Source organism: Ornithorhynchus anatinus, chromosome 1 (assembly GCF_004115215.2).
Source record: "Ornithorhynchus anatinus isolate Pmale09 chromosome 1, mOrnAna1.pri.v4, whole genome shotgun sequence".
NCBI lineage: Eukaryota > Metazoa > Chordata > Mammalia > Monotremata > Ornithorhynchidae > Ornithorhynchus > Ornithorhynchus anatinus.
In genome coordinates this window covers 114,633,383-114,640,437 of record NC_041728.1, presented here as the reverse complement: position 1 = coordinate 114,640,437, position 7,055 = coordinate 114,633,383, and positions in this window count along the sequence as shown.

Genomic DNA, 7,055 nt, shown 5'->3' with positions numbered 1-7,055 from the left:
CTTGGATTGTGAGTAGGCTTTCCTTGGTTCAGGCTGGATCATAATCTTGGTCTTCTTCAGGCTTATTGACAGTCCATAGGAGTGTGTTGATTCTGCACAAGGGGCTCATAATCCCGGACGATTGACCGCTCCACTTTTGATGGGGCTCAGAACTTGGTGAGTTGGAAAGTGATCCAGTGAACTGGTAGCATATTTGCACTCCAGCTTCCAGAACCCTTACGGCATCCTCAAGCACGGCGGCATAGGATAGCTTAAACGGTAACCAGCCAACTTCACAGTCCTGCATTCATTCATTCATGCATGCATTCATTCATTCATTCGTATTTATTGAGCACATACTGTGTGCAGAGCCCTGTACTAAGCACTTGAGAGTGTACAATATTACAATAACCAGACTCATTCACTGCACACAATGAGCTTACACCTCTTCGGATGATGGGGAGGGAGAAGACACTCCAACTTTCAACTATCATCTCTGCAGATGACACACAGATCTACATCTCTGCCCCGTCCTCTCCCCCCCCTTCAGGCTCGTACCTCCTCCTGCCTCCAGGACGTCTCTACCTGGATGTCTGCCCGCCACCTAAAACTCAGCATGAGCAAGACTGAGCTCCTCATCTTCCCACCCAAGCCCAGTCCTCTCCCTGACTTCCCTATCACCGTGGATGGTACGACCATCCTTCCCATCTCTCGGGCCGGCAACCTCGGTGTCATCTTTGACTCGGCTCTCTCGTTCACCCCACACATCTGATCCGTTACCGAGCCCCGCCGGTCTCACTTTTATAATATCGCCCAGATCCGCCCTTTCCTCTCCACCCTAACGGCTACCTTACTGCTACGGGCTCTCGTTATATCCCGGCTAGACTACTGTGTCGGCCTTCTCTCTGACCTCCCTTCCTCCTCTCTCGCCCCGCTCCGGTCTATTCTTCACTCCGCTGCCCGGCTCATCTTCCCGCAGAAACGATCTGGGCATGTCACTCCCCTTCTTAAACAACTCCAGTGGTTGCCTATCGACCTCCGCTCCAAACAAAAACTCTTCACTCTAGGCTTCAAGGCTCTCCATCACCTTGCCCCTTCCTACCTCTCCTCCCTTCTCTCTTTCCACCGCCCACCCCGCACGCTCCGCTCCTCCGCCGCCCACCTCCTCACCGTCCCTCGGTCTCGCCCATCCCGCCGTCGACCCCCGGGCCACGTCCTCCCGCGGTCCCGGAACGCCCTCCCTCCTCACCTCCGCCAAACTGATTCTCTTCCCCTCTTCAGAACCGTACTTAAATCTCACCTCCTCCAAGAGACCTTCCCAGACTGAGCTCCCCTTTTCCCTCTGCTCCCTCTACCCCCCCCTTCACCTCTCCACAGCTAAACCCTCTTTTCCCCCCTTTTCCCTCTGCTCCTCCCCCTCTCCCGTTCCATCCCCTCAGCACTGTACTCGTCCGCTCAACTGTATATATCTTCATTACCCTATTTATTTTGTTAATGAGATGTACATCACCCTGATTCTATTTATTTGCTATTGTTTTAATGAGATGCTCTTCCCCTCGATTCTATTTACTACCATTGTTCTCGTCTGCCTGTCTCCCCCGATTAGACTGTAAGCCCATCAAAGGGCAGGGACTGACTCTATCTGTTACCGATTTGTACATTCCAAGTGCTTAGTACAGTGCTCTGCACATAGTAAACGTTCAATAAATACTATTGAATGAATGAACTTTCATTTACTGGCCCCAGGACCTTCAGGAGAACCCTGATGGTGGACTAGTACAGTGCTCTGCCCATAATAAGCACCCAATCACTATCAATGATTGATTTATTGATTATCGACCAAATGTACCTAGTAATTACCAGATTCACGATGTATTCCAGTGCTTTCGTGAGGTCTCGCTGCTCCTACCTCAACTTCTGAGCTGCCATTAATGAGACATTGACATTTTGCATTCAGAAAGCACCTTTTGTCCCAGGGACCTGGTGTGCTCTAGAACCATGAGACATCACAACACCTGGGCGAATTTGGTGTGTGACGGGTATTATCGTTCCCGCTGCACACAAGGTGAAACCGAGAGGAAGGGATCTTGGCCAATCTCACCAGTGACTCAGTGCAGGGCCTGGAAGACAATGCAGATTGCTAAAGACTCTGGGTTTCTAACAGTCTGAGAAGTCCCTGGGCTTCACCTTAGTCTACTGGCTTGCTTCCAACTCCTACAACCTTGGCCAAAGTGACATCATTTCCCACCTGGAGCCAAGTCAAATGAAAGGTAGATAAGAGGCTTAGAAGCAGCTGTCTTCACAGTCGGTTGCAACCCTGCAGGGCCTTGAAAGTGAAGTTGATGATGCTGTTTCAAATTCTCGAGGGCCCTGAGGTTTCAGGAGGGAAGCTCAAGGGGCGTTCGCCCGCCAGAGTGGTGGGGGTTCGGAGAAGGCTGGCCGAAAGGAGGGTGAGTTTTAGAAGAAAGTATCTCTTCGTCCTTCTTAGGTATGTCTCGTCACACCCGTCTCATTACTCCTCTGCCTTGGACTGAGTGTTCAAATCTTACCCACTCACTGGCCCACGCTGTTGTGTAATATCCACCGAGGACTTACGACTCACAAGATTGGGAGAGTTCGCGTCCCTCCCTAAGCAGGCTAGAATTGGCACGCCGCTTGCCCGAGGGAGGTGCCCAGCTGGAGGGTGTCTACCTGGATAAAAGTTTGCATGACAGAAATTCGTCACCTGCATAACGAAGCAGTAGAAGTGGGGTGGAGGTATCCATTCCAGTAAATCCAATGGGTGATCACTGACTGAACAAGGCTCAGTCACCAAATAGGTGGGAAGACATTTTTCTCCCTTTTCCAGTGCAGTGGGGTGAATCTGCAAGTGAACATTGGCTCCCTGATGGTAGCTTAGTGTCTGACTATTATGCAAGCCTGTTTCAAAAGTTAGGTGGAACATAGAAGCAGCATGGCTCAGTGGAAAGAGCCCGGCTTGGGAGCCAGAGGTCATGGGTTCACATCTGGCCTCAGCCACTTGCCAGCTGTGTGACCTTGGGCAAGTCACTTAACCTCTCTGTGCCTCAGTTACCCCATCTGTAAAATGGGGATGAAGGCTGTGAGCCCCACGTGGGACAAACTGGTTACCTTGTATCTCCCCCAGCGCTTAGAACAGTGCTTGGCACATAGTAAGCGCTTAACAAATACCAACATTATTATTTAGACTGTAAGCTCATTGTGGGCCTGGAATGTGTCTGTTTATTGTTTTATTATACCCTCCCAAGTGCTTAGTACTCTTCTTTGCACTCACTAAGCATGCAATAAATATGATTACATAAATTAAAAATTAAATAATTAAGACTCCTATAGCAGAAAGTGATCTTCAATCAGTTAATCAATAGCATTCATTTATTTATTTACAGCCCTCTAGACTGTAAGCACCTTCTAGGCAGGGATCGTATCTTCCAACTTGATTATATTGTACTTTCCCAAACGAGCAGTACAGTGCTCTAAATATGATAAGTGCTCAATAAATACCAGTGATAGATTGAGTGCTTACTGTGAGCAGAGCACTGTACTAAGCATTTGGGAGAATATAATAGAGTTCATTCATTCATTCATACATTCAATCATATTTATTGAGTGCTTACTGGATACGTTACCGGAACGATTGCAGTTGGAGAGCAGGGTGTTCGTTGGAGAGCAGGGTGTTCTGGGAGAGATGTGTCCGTGGTGTCGTTATGGGTCGGAAACGACTGGACGGCATAAGACAAGACGAGACTGTGTGCAGAGCATTGTACTAAGCACTTGGGAAAGTACAATATAACAATAAACAGACACATTGGTTGCCTAACAACCTCCGCACAAAACAAAAACTTCTCACTCTAGGCTTCAAGGCTCTCCATCACCTTGCCCCCTCCTACCTCTCCTCCCTTATCTCTTTCCACTGCCCACCCCGCGCGCTCCGCTCCTCTGCCGCCCACCTCCTCGCCGTCCCCCGTTCTCGCCTATCTTGTCGTCGACCCCTGGGCCACGTCCTCCCACGGTCCTGGAACGCCCTCCCTCCTCACTTCCGCCAAACTAATTCTCTTCCCCTCTTCAAAGCCCTACTGAGAGCTCACCTCCTCCAAGAGGTCTTCGCAGAATGAGCTCCCCTTTTCCCTCTGCTCCCTCTACCCCCCCTTCACCTCTCCACAGCTAAACCCTCTTTCCCCCCCCCGCTCCTCCCCCTCTCCCTTCCCCTCCCCTCAGCACTGTACTCGTCCGCTCAACTGTATATGTCTTCATTACCCTATTTATTTTGTTAATGAGATGTACATCGCCTTGATTCTATTTATTTGCTATTGTTTTAATGAGATGTTCATCCCCTTGATTCTATTTATTGCTATTGTTCTTGTCTGTCCGTCTCCCCCGATTAGACTGTAAGCCCGTCAAAGGGCAGGGATTGTCTCTATCTGTTACCGATTTGTACATTCCAAGTGCTTAGTACAGTGCTCTGCACATAGTAAGCGCTCAATAAATACTCTTGAATGAAATAAATACTACTGAATGAACATTCTGTGCCCACAATGAGCTTACAGCCTGCGGGGGAGACAGACATCAATATATATAAATTACATATGTATACGTAAGTGCTGTGGGGCTGTGACGGGAGATGAATAAAGAGAACAAGTCAGGGCGATGCTGAAGGGAGGGGGAGTAGAGGAAAGTGGGGCTTAGGGAAGGTCTCTTGGAAGAGATGTGCCTTCAATAAGGCTTTGAAGAGAGGGAGGGAAATGATTCCTGTCCTCAGGGAGCTTACATTCTACAATGCTATGATCTTTGGTTAGTGAGTGCGCACCCACCCCTCCATCCATTGCCAAAGAGGGGTGGCATTCCAGGAATGAAAGCTTGGTTGAGGCACTTAAGAATGCTCCACGAGCCACAGGAAAATAAAACCCAATAGTCACCAATTAGGGCCCAGGGACCTCTCCCAGGATTCAGGATAGCAACACTTCCTAAAATCCTCCAGGGACAAGTCATCCAGGTCATCTCCTTTGCTACTTTGCATATTAACTCTTTTGACAGCCAAAGGTCGATGTCTTTTTATTATTAAAACTTGCCGCTGCCTCGGCCACTACTGCCGGCCAACTGTTCAGAGGGGGAAGCTGTGCCCTGCTCGAGTCTAAACTCTCTTTGCTAGGCTCCTCACTACAATATCTTCCCAGCGCGGTCCAGAAAATTGCCCCTGCTCTGGAATCAAAATGCTGGGTGACGTTCAGACACTGTTTCTCTCTGGGCTGTGGGAAATGAGGGGAGAGGAAGGAGGAAGGGGAAGGGGGAGGGTCTGGTTCCACCCGAGTCAAGCGGATATGAGCTAGTGCTCTTCTGGCCTGGGTTAAGAGATCCCAGGAGGCTAGGCCTGCCAGAACCCGCAACCCCCATCCTCAGACCTGAAGACTCCAGGAAGAATGGGGAGGTGGGGAAACGGAGTGATTCAGATTGAAGTTGCATCCTTCAGTGGTATTTACTGAGCACTTACTGTGTGCACAGCACTGTTTTAAGCATTTGGAAAAGTACACTACAATAGAGTTGATAGATATGATCCCCAACCCCTAGGAGCTTGCAGTCTACCAGGGGAGACTGACATAAAAATAAATTACAAGGGTGCCCTGGAACCCAGAGGAGTTTGGGATTGTCCAAATAAAGGACCCCCAAAAGCGTCTGGACTCCCCCCGCACTCCTTAACTCTGGACGACTCTCAGGGCCCACCTGGGCCCTTCAGGGTCTTTGCTTCTGGAAGAAGACTTTCCTTTCTCTTCCCCTCATGCCACCAATGTCACCCAGGGATTTAGGGGGAATCATATCGGTCCCCAAAATCAGAGTGACAAGGGGAGTGATGGTCTATTTAACTTGCTGTTTCTGCCTCCCTGCATTGCGCCTGAACCCATCTGCCTCTTGGGCAGGCTTAGATCAGTCGATAATAACTAATCAGTAATAATAATAATAACAATGATTGTATCTGTTAAGAGTTTACTTTGTGCCAGGCACTGTTCTACGAGCTGGGATAGATACAAGCTAATCAGGTTGGATGCAATTCCTGTCCCACATGGGGCTCACCGTCTTAATCCCCATTTTCCAGATGAGGTAACTGGGGACCAGAGAAGTGAAATGACTTGCCCAAGGTCACACAGCAGAAAAGTGGTGGAGCCGGTCTTGGAACCCAGGTCCTTCTTACTCCCAGTCCCATGCTGTATCCATTAGGCTGTGCTTCTTCCCTAAAGTGGCTGCAATATAGGGTTCCAGGAAGACATTTGTTCGGAACGGTGATAACTGCCGGGTGATGGAGGTCCCCTCTGATAGCCAGGTGTGGAGAGCACTTCGTTTCAAGGAACGAGTGGTTTTCCATGGCACATCTCTTGGGGCCTGAAGATTAATTTATTCAGGTACAAAAAGAGACAATGCTGATCCTGATACATCTGGTATGGCTGATTTTTTCCTAGCCCTTTCATCCCCTGGAAACCTTCGGCCTCCTCTTTGTTTTCTTCCTCACTTCAGCCTGTTCCTTCTTTCATGGTTCTGTCTGACGAAGCCCTAACTGAATCTCGAAACATCTCTTTTAGGGAGGTAAATCTTAGTAATTCTTTTATTGAGAAGGGCACGGAGAGTTTAGCTGATTGTCCCAAGGTCGCTCAGCAGTCATAATGAGAGTTGCCCCAAAAGCATAGCCCCTCCCCACCCACATCAGATTTCTCTAGCCCGTTGTCCCCTCCCAGGCTGTACCCAGGTAGAAAAGAAACCAAACCCATTCAAATCATTACCAGGCAGTGACTGTCTGGGAGGCTGAGAGAGACGGGCAGAGACATTCCTGGGACTGTAATAGCCCATCAGTTTATTTTATTGCAAGTGCCTTTATTTATTTCTTATACTTTCTTGTCCCAATTACCTTTAGATTGGAAGGTTTTATAATGACAATCATTATTATTCGTTATCGTCAAGTACCGACTCCGTCTTCGGCCATCGTCTGCCGTAATCTCGCCTCTAAACGTTGGGAGTCGAGATCGAAGAGAACCAGGTAATGTTCGGCATTTACTCCGCATGACCCTGAGTTTTTC